This window comes from Leptinotarsa decemlineata, unplaced genomic scaffold (assembly GCF_025532065.1).
Source record: "Leptinotarsa decemlineata unplaced genomic scaffold, Ldec_3_MD MMD2_tig00078422_RagTag_RagTag, whole genome shotgun sequence".
In the NCBI taxonomy this organism is placed as follows: Eukaryota; Metazoa; Arthropoda; class Insecta; order Coleoptera; family Chrysomelidae; genus Leptinotarsa; species Leptinotarsa decemlineata.
This window is the reverse complement of record NW_027412747.1, coordinates 10,052,760-10,071,486: the sequence shown is the minus strand read 5'-3', so window position 1 is coordinate 10,071,486 and position 18,727 is coordinate 10,052,760.

Here is an 18,727-nt window from a genome sequence, read left to right as displayed (position 1 = left end):
AGCTCAGATCATGCCTTCTTTAGAGTATTGTTCTCATGTATGGAGCTCCCCTCCTAAGCATACCCTGAAGCTGCTGGATTCAATCCAGAAAAGAGCCATCCGCCTGACTGAAGACGCGAACATCACCTGCAACTTCTATAGTGTGGATAATCGAAGGAAGGTTAGGGATTTGTCCCTCTTCAATAGATATTTACACGGAAAGTCTTGAAGTGACTTAGCTCATTTGATTCCACCAACAGCGGTACATTTCAGAAATACGCAACGAAATGGGGCTGCTCATCATTTTGAAGTTCAACTCAATACACCTCACTGTTTGAGAACTCTTTCATTCGAAGAACTGCGCTTGTGTGAAATAAACTTCTTGAGAACGTTCTTCCAAATGGATTTAATCTCCAGCGATTCAAATTCAATGTGAATCGCTACTTTCGACGCTAGCATCTAGAAGTAATATTAGTCTAACTGGTCTTCGATTTCTGTGAAATTCCTCGACTATTGTCTTCCCTGCCGACTTTATGCGGATATTTTTTTACATTGCATAGCTTTCCATTATAAACAAGCACTCAAATTTTTCTCTGTTTTTTTGCTGGTATAATATCTCATAGCGATATTTTCTGACATGAAATATGAGAGTAATTCTAACAATCTCTCCAAATCTGTCCCATTCGTCGGTAATTTGCTCTATTCATGTTTCACCCTCAATGAAATTCGCCACTCTATAAAACGGGTTTGGATTATCTCCAGCAGAATATCAAGTAGGCATTTTTATAAGAGATCTAATTCGCTATAAAACTCATTTGTTCAACATAGTTTCAGAAATGACAGTTTCGTTCTGGTAAATATCGCCATCAAATCAGTCTGAAGTGGCCCGATTTGCATAACTGAAAAACTTTACGTCTCAAACAAAGAACTGTATGATGTTTTAGGGTTTGAACTCCATCATCTACTGAATAGATTCGTTTCAGAGATTATCTATTTGAGCTCGATCCGATAAACTCCTTTTTGTCAAAATCTAGTGTTTAAAAGTCCCAGCACCCTTTTCTTTTGCTTGATGTGTGACATGAGTAGATCTTAGTCTGTACGCTTATTCATTCGTACATCAGTCTCAAGTCTTATAACTCGAGTTTTGATTCTTGAGAATTAACATTTTTCGTTTTCAACTATTAAAAACTTAAAACTCGTGCACATATATGATTGAGATAGTTTTTATAAGATAATATCTATGCCTACAGCATACTGATCGATCTAAGGAGTAGGCAGATTGATTCGATTGGTTCAATTTGATTAGGATAATGACAGTGATTCAAATTCTGGGAATGATGCATAACTAGGATCCCAAAGTCATATAAAGTGCATTTATTTGATGAGGGGATGAAACTTTCAAGATGGCGACTGGGCCATTGAAAGGGGGGTCTTGTGACATATGTTTTTGAAGCTCATGACAAATGCTTCACAATCCTAGAATATAATGTCAATATCGTCAACTACTACAAAATGGCAGAACTTTAAATAATTGCTCGAATACATTGACATTTAACTACATAATATGAGGTAATAAGCTGGAGGTCAGTTCAGAAGATGAGCAGCCCATCCGATATTTCACGCCAAACATTTTCGAACACAATAACGTCAATATCTCTACAAATATTTATTATTCTCTGCCGTATATCCAATATTGAAGCAGGTTCAGTTTCATACGCCTTTTGCTTCAAATAGCCCTATAAAAAAAGGCCAAAGGTGTCAAATCTGTCGAGCGGGCTGGCCATTCTGTAGGACCTCGACGGCCAATCCAACGACCGATAAAAGTAGTATCCGAATAGTTTCTTACTCGTCTGAAGTAATGTGATGGTGCTACATCTTGTTGGAATACAAATACACACACATACACACAAATACACTTCCCCTGTAAAATTTTGATCAATAAAAAGAGGTCCTACAATATAGTTTCCCAATATTCCTGCCCAAACGTTAATTTTTCCTGGATATTGGGTATGAGTTTCCCAGAAAACGTGAGGATTAGTGTCACTCTAATAACGGCAATTTTGTCTCTGAACATTGCCGTTTGAAAAAAATGTACATTCGTCACTAAAACAAATATTGTGGAGATAGGTGGATGCCTTGCAATGGTTTCCGTCATGATTTCGCAGAATTCTGTTCTTCGATCAGGGTCATCTTCAGGTAATTGGTGTACCATTTTGATTTTGTATAGATGATACCTATTCCTCTTCAAAAGTCTCCAAACAGTAGAAGGAGACACCTCCAAAAATTCGCGACGGAATAAGTAGACTGTTCAGGTTTTACTATTATCTCACTAATTATTTGCACTTGCTGTTCTTGCTGTTCTTGCTGGGGCTTTTATGTATGTACACTACCGGTAGTTGTGAATTTGGATACAAGTTCCCTCAAATATTTTCTGAAGACAGGACGTATCGGAAAACGTTTATTGAAAATCCTTTCAATCTCGTGAAAGTTACGCGTCGCACCGTAAATGAAAATCATTTCAATTTTTTCTTCCAATGGACGAGAATTGACCATTTTAGATATTGTTGACGTGGTATCTTTCTACTAGTAAAACCGAAAACTAAATGAGAATATTCTGAACAATGATGTTCATTGTCGAACTGACATTTTTTGACGTTTTTATAAACAAAAAATAACTTAAAAAACCTTATCGGGTTGTTGCAATTGCCATATGGCAGATAAAAAGAAAGAAATATCGATATTAATGTGTTTGTCTTCAGAAAATTATTAAATATTCCGTCATTTTGTACTAGGTGAAGATAGTGACTTCATATTCTAGGGCTGTGAAGTATACATCAGAAACTTAGAAATGATGTTCAATCAACCCCCCTTCCATTTTGATTTCCTCCAATTCACTTCAAAATAAAGTATTCATGCATCAATTGCATTATCCCAAATGTCAATTGTTTGAGTTGACCCGTTCAAAAAATAAAAGGGGGGACATTAAAGAAATGTAATCTATGATTCAAGAATAATAACACCTAAATGTTGATAACTCTATTTTGTTGGCCTAACCTTCAATTTTTCATAATATTTTTATCGGTCAGAAAGAAAATAATCAGATAAATGGATATTGAACTCGATAGAACTAAATTCCGAAGCAGAAATAACTCAGCAATGAATGAAATTTTCCAAGTGGAAAGTCTCGCCGGTAAAAAAAAAATTTTAGATTTCAATACCACGCGCCGTTTAGTTCTCCAGTGGTAATTTATGATCGTTAATTTCATTATTCGCAACAAAGGAAACAATGGTGCGCTTATATCAATTAGTGACGCACTGACGCAAAAAAAAAGAAATATGTTTGACATTAAGTCGATATTTGAACCCGTATACTTTTGTTTTCAGAAGGTACATCTCTCGAAAATGCAAGACGCTGTCTGTTCAACAAATCAGGTGAATGTTCATTTTTCCCAAATAATATTTATTCATTCACCACTATACACCAGTAATAGTAGTCGAGTGTAAAACGAGTTACTATATCTCGTCATATTTTCTATCCCGTACATCAAAAAAAATTGAAACTGGTATCAAATTGAAGAAGGGAAAGTGATCTCCACGTTTGCGGCATAAATGAAAGTTCCTATTGAAGAGCAAACTCAAAAATACCCATCAACCAGTGAGTATTAATATATTAAATCGGTACGTCGAGCTATCAGAATCGCCAAAAAACTTTCACTGATAACTGAGAACATATATTTTTATCACTGATAAAGGTGCTCGCAGTTTCAAACATCATAGGCCAGGAAATATGGCTGAAATTTTGCAACGAATCGAAAAAAACATATGAAGAAATTTTTAAAAATCGCACGGAACTGAAAAACTGTATCGAAGCAAGTGAAACACGCCTACAACTAACAATACAAGAACTAAAGAGTGCCGTGTCCAAACTAGAGAAAGAAAACATTTATTTGAAGAAGGAAGTGGAACATCTCAAACGAGCACAGAACAAAAAAAATATTATAATTTTTGGTCTAAATAAAAAACGCGAAGAGGTGACTGCAGAAAATCTGACCAAAGATCTCCAAGAATTACTTGAAATTGAAGTCAAGCAAAGTGATATCAGTGACGTTTATTCATTGGGAAAGTCGGACAATTGCCCAGTGAAAATCGAGTTTATTTCTGACTTGAAAAAAAAACAAATAATAAAAAATTGTAACAAGCTAAAAAGGACAAATAATCCATTGCAAACGACTTAACACTAGCTCAAAGAAAAGAAAATAAAATCCTAAAAAAACATCTCCTTCTTGCTAAACAGGAAGGGAAATATAGTAAATGCCTCATAAAAGGAAATAAGTTATACGTTGACGAAAATAGTTACGGAATTGAAGACCTAGAAAGAGAAGACAACATAGAAGAAAAAGCAAACAGTGCACCACCTACCCCAACAGTATTAACAGCAGAAAACATATCCTCAAATTTCAAGAAGGACCAAAGTACCCCGAAGGCTCCAACCTCAAAAAAACCTACGCACCTGGCCCACACACAAAAAATACTCCAAGATAAACCGAAAACCCGCTCCGGCTCAACAAATAAACAGTAGAAAAACCTCTCTAAAAATATTTCTGCAAAGCAAATTTTAAAAACTGCCTAAAAATCTAACATTCCAATCACATATGTTATTATATTTACATCTACATATATATCTGTACCTAATCAAGATTGAAACACTCTGAAAATGGATCAATACATTCGTGATTTTGAGGTGAATCCAGTGTATACTTTTTTGCTAACAGACCAAAAAGAATGTAAAGAAATCTTAAATATCAATAAAGAAAACAACAACTTTACAATATTGCATAATAATATCAGGAGTATTGATAAAAACATAGAAGAATTCAAGATATTCCTTCAAAATCTCGAATTTGATATTGATTGCTTAGTATTGACAGAAACCTGGAAAATCCCCGATACAAATTTATATAAGATCCCTGGATACACATCCATCTATAATCGAGGGGAATTTAACAGAAACGACGGTACAATAATCTATATAAAAAATATATATGATGTGGATTATGAGATAATTGAACTAGAAATCATAAAATTACTTAGAGTAAACGTTAAGTTGAGCAAAAATACTGTCACCATAACTGCATGTTATAGATCACCCTCTACCAACATTAAGGACTTCACTCGTATCCTCCAAAACTACTTCAATAATAATCAAACAGAAACGGATGATTATTACATCTTCATTGGGGACATAAACATAAATTTAATTCAAGATAATGAAAATACAATCGAATACATGAATTTTTTGAATGAACATGGATATATTTCCACTATTAATATCCCAACCAGAGGTAAGTCCTGTTTGGATCATATTTTCCTCAAATCAAAAATCAGCAACATTACTGACATGATCTTGCCACTCGTTGTTAATACAAATATAACCGATCATACAACAACAATACTCCAAATAGTCATTGACAAGCAAAACAAGCAAAAAACGGATAACAAATATATTAAATACCTAAATTACAGTAAATTATGCAAAATACTGCAAAAAACTAGTTGGGACACAATTTACAATACACAGGATCCAAATATATCAATGAACAATTTCCTCCAGAAGTAATAAAATCAATTTCTCAGTTTATTATTGAACCACTTCAATTCATCATTAATCAATGTATATCTAAAGGTGTTTGGCCTGATGCCTTCAAAAAATCAGTAATTTGCCCAATTTACAAAAGAGGAGATAAAACCTCAGTGAACAACTACAGACCAATATCTCTGATCACACAGTTATCGAAAGTTTTTGAAAAATTATTGAAAAATAGGTTGACGTCATTTATAAACAAATATCAGCTAATTTCAGAGAAACAATTTGGCTTCAGACAGTAAGAATCGTAGGGATACAAAGCGAGCCGAGAAGAGTATAATGTGGTGTGCCCCAAGGTACAATCTTAGGACCAACTTTATTCAATCTCTACATAAACGACCTATTCAAACTTAATACAGCTGGTACAATAATTGGATATGCAGATGATACAGCCATTTTTTATGAGGAAAAGACCTGGAATAACCTCAAAAATGTAGTTGAAATGGATTTTAAAGCAATAAAAGAATGGTTCGACTATAAATTACTCACTGTTAATATGGAGAAAACCAATTTCTTACCCTCTAGTTGCAATTCAAACAATTCCTGCCCTTTTGACAATCTCCTTATCAAAAACCAAACATCAAACTTTACAATTCAAGCAGTTAGCGAAGTGAAATATTTAGGTGTTTATCTGGATAGGTACCTGAAATGGGATACTCATATCAAGTATGTCATCAAGAAACTTCAGACAATCCTATTCAGATTCAGATTTCTAAGGAAATACCTCCCCATCAAAAAATTAAAAAATCTTTATTATGCGCTGGTTGAAAGTCATTTGAAATATGGCATTGTAGCCTGGGGAGCTGCTCTACGTACCCATCTCAACCCGTTAGAAATCGTGCAAAGGAAAATACTTTAAATTATGATGTTTAGAAACAATCGCTATTCCTCAGACGAACTATACAAGGAATGTCAAATAATGGACCTTAGACAGCTTTATTTTTACAACGTACTCGTCAAATACAATTCCAACAAAAATCAAATAAAAGAACATCACAGTTACTATACAAGAAATTAAAAGAAAATACCGTATCCTATCATACTGAAAAAGTCAATTTCACAAAGAGCATTTTCATACACATCAACCAAATTCTACAATATTATTCCTGATAAAATTAAAAACAGTAACCGCACTCCAATTTTCAAGAAGAATTTGAAATCGTTTATATTCGAAAAACAAAGACAATATGTGATAAATATATTAGAATAAAAAGTATACCAACCAATTATGCTATATTACCCTAGTCACATTATATAAATTTTATACAAATCTTATTATCATTTTTACATTCTGTCAACATATATTGGTTTATGTCCTTGTTTTATTCCTTTTTATATTATTTGTCTTGTGCCGTATTCTAGAAAATATACTCATTGTTACCATAAACAGGCACCCTGTATTAAGTTTACACGAATCTTATTATTATTGTTTTATTTATATTTTTTGTCAACTCATAACGTCATGTCTTTTCAAATTATTATTTTTTATTTTTATGTTACATTCTATTTGTCTTGTAGCGTACTCTATAAATTATACTCCTTCTTACACAATAACGAAACAAGTGCAATAGCGCTTATCGTTCAAGTCTTTATTCCCACTCTATCATGTAACTCATTTATTTATATTCTGTACTCTTACGGTGAATAAAGTTTTTTATTATTATTATTATTTTCAATTTCGTCCCCTTCACAATAGTACACTTGTGACAGCGTTTTTTACAATACTCGAAGCAGTTTTGATGCACTTTCTTGTATGTCTTTGAGCTCTCTCAGTGATTCAGTTCTTATCTCTTCAATCGTCGCAAAACGTCGTTCTTTCAAGGGTCTCTTCAATCTTGGGAACAGAAAAAAGTTGCAGGGAGCGAATTTGGTGAATACAGTGGCTGAGGCATGATTATGGTTTTGTTTTTGATCAAACATTTACAAACAAAAAATGACGAGTGAGCAGGTACATTATTATGATGCAAAAGCCATGAATTGTTATTTCATAGTACCGAACGTTTTCTTCCTATTGCTTCTCGCAAGCATAACTTGACCGTACATGGTTGACCGTATAACCATGTGGGAAAAACTATAGATGCACTACGCCATGGTGAAAGAAGAAAACAGTGAGTCAAACCGAAACCTTATAATAGGGGAGCCCAAGCGGGGATTTCGAAATTGACTAAAGCGCGACAGATTAATATACAGGGGGATACCTTGTACCCGGTTAAGTACCTCCACCATGCTGAAAAGCGTATATTCCAGTAATCTGACAATTTGAGAGTGACGTAAAGAAAAGGGGGGGAGCAAAGTTGTAAAAAAAATAACGTCATTTCGACTTTCTCGAGCGTAGCAATTTTTTTTTTATTTTGAAGGAAATAATTCAAGGATAACGAAAAATATATAATCTGACGATTTCCGCAAGCCGAAATAACAAAAATTCGTCGATGGAGTTTAATGCGTGCAGTGTGTGATACCTATATTTCCCTCTCCGAATTTCTATTCCTCTTTCACTTTTTCTCTATCTATTACTCTCTCACTCCGTCCCCACTCTGAATTCTGTTGTCATGACGCCATCACAGCTGATCACAGAGATTCGTTAGTGATGAAGATGAAGATGATGATTAATTAATCAATTGATTAATAATAATAATTATTAATATTATTATTAATAAATTGAATTTTTTTGAGCATTTTTGTAAAATTATTTTCTCATAAATACAAGTATTCTACTTAAAAAACATACACTTATTCATTTGCATGCTATTTCCTGAGCTTTTCAATTAGCTAAGTTCAATGATTAAAAAAAATTTTAAAAAAAAAATTTTTTTGTCATATTAGGCGAATCCCTCTAGATAACCGTCAGATTATGAGACAGCACGTCTAGAACATGAAGATGAACGATATATTGCTTAATCTGACGCGCTTGAGTATTTCAAAATGTCGAATTTTTTTTTGCACATTATAATAATGGCCGCGAGTTTGCATCAGATCGAAATCGTCAGATTATTGAATGAGATATTTTTTTTTGTTGCACTTAGAAAATCTGACGCGCTCGATTAAATTTTTTCTCTTCTCACTTTTAACACTTACGTACAACCCGCATCATGCAAACGATCAGATTAACATACGAACATTATAAAAAATACGTAGGACATTGATGCTATCAATATCTGACGCGCTCGAGTATGTCTATGCAACAGTATTTTTTACATATTTAAAAATCTATAGCCGCTTCCCCCACCGATGAAAACGTATATATTGTATAACATTTTTTTCTTCTCATCATCTAAGCTTTGCAACCTAATATGTCTCTATCACGCACGAGTAAATCCCCATTTTGCATCGTGGGCTCCCCTACTATTAACATTGGCGTGTTTTTTTGGTCTTGGCTCTTCTGGGTTCTTCCATTGGGACGAGTGGACTTTAATTTCCATGTCATAACCATATACCCATGACTTGTCACCAGTTATGACCTTCTTGAGCAAATCTGGATCGCCGTCAACAATTCCTGGGTGATGCTCATGCGACAACTTTTGTTGGAATATGAACTGAATTGCAACTTATATTCACCCTGTATGATTTATGTGGTTGCTGAATGTTGTTATTGAAAAGTTTAGTTTCTTAATTATTCTTTTGATTCAAAGTTTGACTGTCACGTGTAATTTTGTATTCCTCAAGTTTATTAAAGTTCTACCTCAACTTTGCTATTTCACTACGAATCCACAGGTTCAAGTATAATCTACAACAGGTAATGGGCCCAGAAACACATTAGTGAAATATCGGTAAATTAAGTTGAAGTGAGAAATAAACTTGTTCATTTGGTGACATTATTGTACCTGTTTGTCACCGAGTTGCGGACATAGTTTTTCGAACACTGTTGAAGATGGAGATTCCGAATGTGTTGATCGAGAAATTGGAAGCGCAATCCAATTGGCTTGATTGGAAATTTCAAACCAAAATCCAGCTGCATGCACACAATACATAGGATGCTATTTTGGGTACAGTTGAATCTCCAGTCAAACCAGCAGAGACAGCAGATAAGTTTGTAAAAGAGACATACAAATGTTTGATGCAGTCTGCAAACAGAAGTGAATACATAGCCCATAATCTCATTGTTCCTAGTCTGAGTTCACAAGTCAGCTGATATACACGTGTACTAGTTCAAAGGAGATGTGGAATAAACGTTCAAATATCTTTGAGCAAAGAACGGAACAAAGACAAGACAGACTATTCAACAAATTCTTTGGAATCAGAGAAAAGGATCCCCTAGAAAGCATAACTAAACACATGGCAAAACTTGAAAAGTTTTGGACAGAACTCCAAGACGAAACTTAAAAAAAAGACAAAGTGAAGTTGCCGGAGTCGTTATTTATCAGTAGAGTACTCAATACTTCGCCACAAGATTATTTTGAATTCCGGAATCTCTCTCTCTGATCTGTTTAAAATATGTTTTTCCGTTAATCAGCTGTCGCCCTCATGAACGACAACTCTCACAGATTGAGGAACTTGTACAAGCTAAGAACTAACGAGGTCTTACCTTTTAACGTGTGATTCCTAACACAGTTGCAGAATCATTCCAGCTTCAACCAGATAAATTCTCTCGAGAAAAATATCTGGTGGAGGCGGGAATCGAACCCACGGTCTTCCGATCGTGAGTCGGGCGCACTACCACCACGGCCACAACAAAGCAAAGCAAGTGCAAAACTTTTGACTTAGTTGACTACAGTATATTGTTCAAAAAATTATTCAGTATTGGAATCAGTGATAATCTTCTCGAATAGTTTCGAAATTATTTGTATGATAGAAGACGGTATGGTTATATGGGTAATCAAAAAAGCTCTATAACTATATCTATCCTTTGTCCCCTTTTTTTCCTTATTAAATTATTTCACTAGCCAATTTAAAATTGGATGGTATAATTGAATTATTTTCTGATGATATTTTTATTTCATATTTCTCAGACAGTTACGAAAAAATAAAAAATTATATAAAGAATTATTTGGATGAAATCCTCATTTGGCTTAATGAACATAAGTTGAGGCTTAAGTTCAAGGAATGTTCATATATGAATATTTCGCTGATACTAATTAATACTTCAAATAATTCGATTATGTTTGATCAGAATTCTATCAAATATACAAGAACAAAAACATTTTTGGGTTTATACATTGATGAAAAATTGTCATGGAAAAAATATTTGTGATGCACTGATAGGAACTTTGGTGTAGTAATGAATATTACTGGAGTTTTTCCCCAACACCAAACCATTATTTCAACACCTCGACAGGTGTTTCGATCACCAAGTGATCACCTTCAAGATAAATATTGAACTGAGTTTAACCTTCCTAGAACTGAGTTTAGTCTTCCTCTTGAAGATGAGTACATGGTGATCGAAACACGTGTCGAGGTGTTAAAATAACGGTTTGGTGTTGAGAAAAAATTCCAGTAATATTCATGGAATGAATATATTGAAAAAATTAAAAATAAAATATCTTCTTTTTGGAAAAAAAAGTTTTTGACTTTCTATTACTCCATTTTGATACAAAAAAATGTGGGAATCAATGTTTATATGAAAGTAGCTGTTTGCTTTTTATTCCAGTTTGTGTCTGAAACTTAGGAACTTCTTTGCATGATCTACACATCTTGTATAGGGTTACTTTTTTTTATTTTTTGCTTCCTTCCTTTCCTGGAAAGATTTCCACATTTTTTTTGTATCGAGATGGAGAAGTAGGAAGCCGAAAACTTTCTTTCCCAAAAATTAATCATTCCTAAAAATATAACACTTTCTCTTTAAAAAATCACCTTTCATTGTAATTTTTCACAAAATTAGAAACTTTATACCTTTAACATTTTTAAGAAGTATATATATCCCAGTCTCATTTTTTCACATTTGCACTATCTTATTTCTGTATGGGGAACAGCAAGTAAATCTATAATCGAACCTCTGAAAATAATAATAAGCATTTACCATATTTGGGACCAACATTGAACTTATATAAACCAAACTATTTATTGGCCTTGAATTCACTCTATATACTCAAAAATTGGCTGTTTCAATAATTCTGTTAAAAATAAAACGAAGAAATTGAACTCAATCTTTATTCGAATTAGATATATCCACAATCATGCCACAAGACAAAACAAATTGCTGTCAAAAATTAAGATACAAACAAATTTTGGAGAAAAGTCGATATATCCCCAAAGGATCATTATATTCAATTCAATTCCAGAGAAAATAAAGAAGTACTATTTCATTACAAAATGTAAGTATCAATTGAAAAAAATCTAATCAGTGGAATTTCATAGGTTGCATTTTATTTGATTTTACACTAGAATTCGTTTTCAACATATACTTCCTGTGACTAATTTCATTATTTGACTGCATTTCTTTGTTTTGTTATTTTTTTAAGATATGTTATATGTTCATTGTAAAATTCTTATTCCTGTTATTTTATTATACATTGTAGTTAGTCATAGTCCCTAATTACAAGCATTTATTGTTTCTTGGCCTCTTCCTTTTTGGTCCCTGAAAATGTGTATTTGGATATATTGAACTTGATTGAAAAAATAAAAAATAATTTTGATCACGTTAGTTCAACCTACCCCATTTCAAGAAAAACGTTCAAGAGAAAAACTGTATAAAATCTTTGTTATTTGAATCGTCAGTATTGTGGGAAATACATCCAAGAAACGTGATTTTGTTGAAAATTTGCATTCGCTTCTGCCGGGTGAAACGATATAGAAAATCTTAAACTGCGAAACAAATAATTCATAAATATCATAAAGGCATAAAAAACTTGTTCCCGTTGTTTGGAAGTGATAGTATCGATGTCGCATGCAGTTCACAACTGCATAAATATTTCGAAATGATTCAACATAATGGATTGTGGATCGACACCAAACCTCTGTTACTCTAATCATAATTCAAGAAAAGTTATCAAAACAGACTAGGAATTTTCTGTTTCCGTGTGTCATAATGATTCAACCTCATAAATTTTCATTTCAGTCTGTTGTATCAGTCTGTTGTATCTGATCTGGGGAGATACATTCGATTTATCATATTCGAATATTTGATTCCATCTGTTCAGTTTGGTTAGGAAGTTGACAGTGATTGAAATTGTGAAAATGATGCTCAACTAGGACTAGTCAAATATGTTTCAAGAATGATGATAGCTAGAAGTTAATTCAATGGCCGTCAATTTCATCGCTGTTGGTGAGAATCATTTTATCGCTGTAATACTGTGCTTTGGTGGCCCAACCTTCAATTTGATTTCATAGGTCGGAAGAAAATAATAATGATAAAACGTACACGAAACAGAAAATAGTCATATTGTCACAAAAACCATATCATCCCTCCGTCAGAGAATAATTCAAATACAATATTAGTGTGTTGAAAACACTTTTTTGTAAAACTGTCAAAAAAACTTGACATTGATGCGTAAATGTTTTTTTTTTTCAGCGGGAAAAGAAGACTTTTTTCCACTGCCAATTGAATTCACAAAGTGAACACGAAATATTACTTTTTGAAGGATTCATTTTCAACATAGTCAATTATTGATTGATTATTCATCATAAAACAATTTCATTTATTGGAATAATAATTAATAGTGAAGTTTGAACAATTACTTCCAACATAAATTCCCAAAGATGTTTCATTTTGCTGCTGATCGGCAACGTTAGATATTTCTCAAAGAGTTGATTTCACATTTTTATCAGATATTTTGATTCGTTTGGAAGAAGAGGAACGATTCAACATTTTATTAGAAATCTCAATTTTGTTATTCGAACCGTCTTCTATATATGCTTCTGCTACAAAGGAATGTTTCCTGCCACTGTGACGTTTTATGGATGTAATGTTGTCCTCTGCATTGGCCAGAAGAGTTAAAGAACTTCTTCTGAAACAGTGCCTGTGTAGCTCTCATACACATCTTTTTCAATCCATTTTGCGATCAAGCTGGGAATTTCTCCTATTTTATTTATCCCCACATGTTGGTCAATACATTTTCCTCTCGAATATTTCAAAATTAATCTTTTGATTTTTGTATTAAGCAGACGTAGTGCTCTATTCTTGTGGTATATATCAATACAGTGTGTCAATTTGAAAACTTCCCACCCTCAATATCTCCCTTCCAGTACATAATATGAAAAAATGGTCAGACAGGTCAACTTTATTTGCAAGGGGGACACTCTGAATGAATATTTTCAACCCTCGGGGTTCAACCCCCTAGGAGGGGTGGATGTTACCCTCAGAATTTCAAATGGAAAGGGGGGTCAAGTGGCACATCATTTTGAAGGGCATTCAATTCTCTTGCCAATGATACCTTTTTCATTAGTTTTTGATGAGCAGTTTTTGAACAATAACGTTCCAAACGAACGGTGATTAGAAGTGAATAAGAATAAATGATTAAAACTCGCCCGCACTAGATGTTTGGTATTCAGGTTGGTATTCAAAACAAATTATTGTAATGGACTATTGGAAAAGGTGAGCATCGTACTAGGTAGCATCGTTCCAACCCTTGAGTAATATTCGAATTCGTGGATGTGAGAGGAATGTAGAACTACTTAGTTAACGAAATACGCATCGAGTGCAAACAAAAAATACTAAATTGCAAAAAACAAATTTCAACCATCTTGTTACGCTTTATCTGATAATATGTTCAAAATGTTGTCCATTCTGCTCTAAACAGTAATACAGTCTGTTTTCGAACTCCTCTCGAACATTTTGGAAAACTTCACCACTAATTGACCGGCATGCTGCTGTAATTCGTCCTTTGAGGTCATCCATATCAGTGGGCTGTGTTTTATAAACGACAGATTTGAGATATCCCCAAAGAAAAAAATCTAATGGAGTCAAATCCGGTGATCTCGGTGGCCACTCAATTGATCCCCTTCTGCCAATCCATCTCTCCCGGAATCGCTCGTTCAACCATTGTCGGACGGGGCGAAAATAATGAGGTGGCGCACCGTCCTGTTGGAAATGTAACAAATCTTCCTGCAACAGTAAATTACCGTGTGCATCAATTTGAGTTTCGAGCTCGTGAGTTATAAGTGGATCGATAGGTGCTTGAAGCATATCTAGGTACAGATCACCATTCAAGTTTTCTTCAAAAAATAAAGGTCCGATAATGGCATTTCCAAGAATACCAGCCCAAACATTAACTTTTTGTGGGTGTTGTGTATGTCCTTCTCGAAAATTGTGAGGGTTTTCGTCACTCCAATAGCGACAATTTTGCCTATTAACATTGCCATTCAGGAAAAATGAACATTCATCACTGAAACAGATATTGAACAGAAGATTAGGTAAAGCATTGATTCGAAGAGTCATGATTTCACAGAATTCTATTCTTCTGTCATAATCATCCTCATGGAGCTCGTGGAGAATCTGCATTTTATATGGATGAAATTTGTGCATTTTCAGTGCTTTCCTTACAGTCTCGTGTGACATTCCCGTCTGTTCTGCTACTGATCGTAAGGAGCTAGTCGGCTCTGCAGCAAATGTTCCCAACACCTCAATTTGAGCATCCTCATTCAGTACTCTGGGGTTATTCCTTTTTTTATTCTTCACCGAACCAGTTTCGGAAAACTTTGTCACCAAATCAAGCACATACCGGTGACTTATATTAAGATTTGGATTTCTTTCATTAAAAAGAGATGCCGCCCTTCGTGCGCACTTGCCCACCTCTCCATAAATAAAAATTATTTCAATTCGGTCTTGGATAGTGTAAACCATTCTTACAATTTATACACTTTCTAAGGTATCGCTGATCAGCTCAACAAATGAAACTGAAATGATAGTACTACCAAATGGCTTGAATGCGATGAACACCTTTTTTGCTCAAAAAACGATACTTTTTATAGCAGAAGTAACAAAAAAGGGATAAGAGTTTTAAATCCGATAATAAACCCAAATGAAAGTCACCGAAATCAGATAACTAATTAATGTAAATTTTTTGAGGCTTGTCTAATTTTACCCCTGATGGAAAGTTGAAAAGCTGACCCGTCATCACAAGTTTTACTTATAAGACAGTCAATAAATTGTATTTCTTTGCATACTAACTTGATAACCAGGCATTTTAGTATAGGCCAATTCTAATTACTTCTATTAGTTTAGAACTACATTTTCGGATACTGCTGATCGGAAAATAATAAATGAGGGCACCGTCGGCAAGCGAATTGAATGCCCTTCAAAATGATGTGCCACTTGACCCCCCTTTCCATTTGAAATTCTGAGGGTAACATCCACCCCTCCTAGGGGGTTGAACCCCGAGGGTTGAAAATATTCATTCAGAGTGTCCCCCTTGCAAATAAAGTTGACCTGTCTGACCATTTTTTCATATTATGTACTGGAAGGGAGATATTGAGGGTGGGAAGTTTTCAAATTGACACACTGTATAATCAGAATTTGAAACAGTGAAAGTTTTTGCGCAATAGGTCTTAGTATCAGGTATTTCAACAATCAATATAAAACCAGCATATTCAATGGCATCAATAGTTATATGTAATAATTGTTCACGGCGACCAGCACCGCTGATACCCAAAATTAGGAAAACCTACAAATAAAAAATATTGAAATTACTACAAAATTATGATTATATGCGGACCTTATAAAGTAAATTTGTTTCGTTATAAGCATCTTGAATTAGTTTATTGATATCATCATAATACTTTAAATTTCTTTCCTCGGTATCCGACGCTTTTGTTCCTAATGAGCAGAACCAATTTTGAAATATTCCTTTATATCGATATTTTCCTTAACATTCAATATACTTTTCGGAATTGAATAAACACTCCATAACGTAGGGAGTTTTATAATTTTTGATTTTTTTCTCAAAACAGCATGTAAGTACATTTTCAGAAACCATTTTTACATGTGTCTTGTAGCACCATTTACGAATTTGGTCATATATTTTCTCATATACTAACTTGGATTTGGCCGCAAACATATCAGATACTATTGCATTTGCTTTCCCAGATATATCTAATGGAGGATCACTACCACTATTGTAATCAATATCCATCTTCTTGAAAATAACTTGAACTTGAAGCAATTACGAGCAAGCACAGTCAAACACGCAGCGTGCCAAAAAACCGTTTCTTTAATAACGACACAGAAAGACCACGGAATACTGTGATTGTATTGGAAGTATTGATAACAGGATAAAAAAGATTTTAAAAAATTATACAAATCATGAAATTATGAAACAACAAAAATTAGTTGGCGCTCCGGGGCAACTTCATCGATTCCAGTGGCGCATTTGCTTTTTCAGCTGCAGGAAAACCCGGAAAAACCTGCAGCACCATATCATCTGAAGATCTTGATTTGTCAATGTCCTCTCTTTCGTGAAACAAAATATAGGGTGTCTCCAAAGGCTCCAATAAACTCAAGACATCGCCAGAACACTTAGTGACACGACTATCGTCAAACTCAAACCAGTCTGTTTCGTCTTTGAACAATGCGTAATAATGGTCAGATTCAACGCCAGAACCACATTGAACAATGACTGCACATCTATTTCGAACCTTGGTAAGAGTTTGGTACTTCCGTCAGAGGTTGAGTCATGTTTGAAGATCATCCGTGTTATTATTAGGTTGACTGCTGCCTCAGCTATACTTGTTTTCTCATAATGGCCAGTCAGTTTAGCGCATATTTGGCAATACAGTTGATCATCACCCGTTAAAAGTTCCATTTTCAGATGATTTAACAATAAGCTTTGCACGGACTGGTTATCAGTTATATTAGGAAACGCTAGTTGAAGTCCCAGAAAATCACATACGTTTTTGCTACCTCTTGAACATTTACTAATAAGTAAACAAGTGAGGATTGTTCCAGCAAAAGATCTACATACACAAGACAAGATAGACTGTACGAGATAGACTGAATAAAATACCCCAATTACAAAAGCTACAAAATCGAGCAATGAAAATAGTATTGCGATGTAGTAGGCCAACTCCTATATTATTGATGCTGGGAACTTTACAGTTATTTACTGTAAAGCGAAGACTGACTTACATAACAATAATTTACATCTATAAAATTATACATGAACTGACTCCAACATACCTGGATAAATTTATTATAACTGTAAACCAAATCCACACATACAATGCCAGAATTTATATGTAAACAGGCAGAGTACCTCATATAATGTAAAAAGTTTATTTTTTGAAGGATTCATCCAGTATAATACTTCATCACAATATGTTAAAGAGTCAAGTAGTATAGCAGAATTCAAACATAATTTGATTTTGTATTATAATTAAAAAAAATATATATGTATATATGTATATATATATATATATATATATATATATATATATATATATATATATATATATATATATATATATATATATATATATATATAGATAAGTACTTTCTGATCATTCCCATATTGATTTCAATTTAAGAGCCACAGGTAGACAGCTGTTTCAGCTTATTGGGCATCGTCAGTACCGGGCAGGCGGTCCTCGATTGACGACAAAATGTGAAAAACCAAGAAAAGTACTTGATAAAAATAACTGCGTAAACGCAAGCGAAACACTATTGGTGTGACACCCATATCAACCATGAACCAACCAAGTTTTTATATCAGTGTTGGTGGTTTGACCAATCAACCGACAACTGCGGTCGATTGGTCAATAGGCTGAAACAGCTGTTTACCGCTGGCTCTTAAATTGAAATCAATATGGGAATGATCAGAAAGTACTTATCATTTATCTTTTGATTTTCATGGAATTATTTTCCAGCAGCTTGACTGCATTAACCTTTGTCGATTTCATATCATGTGTGGACAGTAGACAGAACACTCAAAAAATGGAGGCAAACCGCGGACACGTGTTTCTGGCTATAAGTCTCATCAGCGCGGTGCAGCGAATTGCAAAGATGGACAACAACTGGTTACCAAAAATGAAAAACTTCACATATGCACAGTTGGTAGTACTGTCATCATCTGGCACTCCTCAAACTGGTCAGTTTGAGGAGTGCCAGATGATGACAGTACTACAAACTGTCGAAAGCGCTCGCAGATAATTAATAGAAGATATAAAGCTTCAAATCCTTTTTGTAGAATTTAATATTGAAATACTCAAAATAAAGGAAAATTAGTTGCATCAATCAAA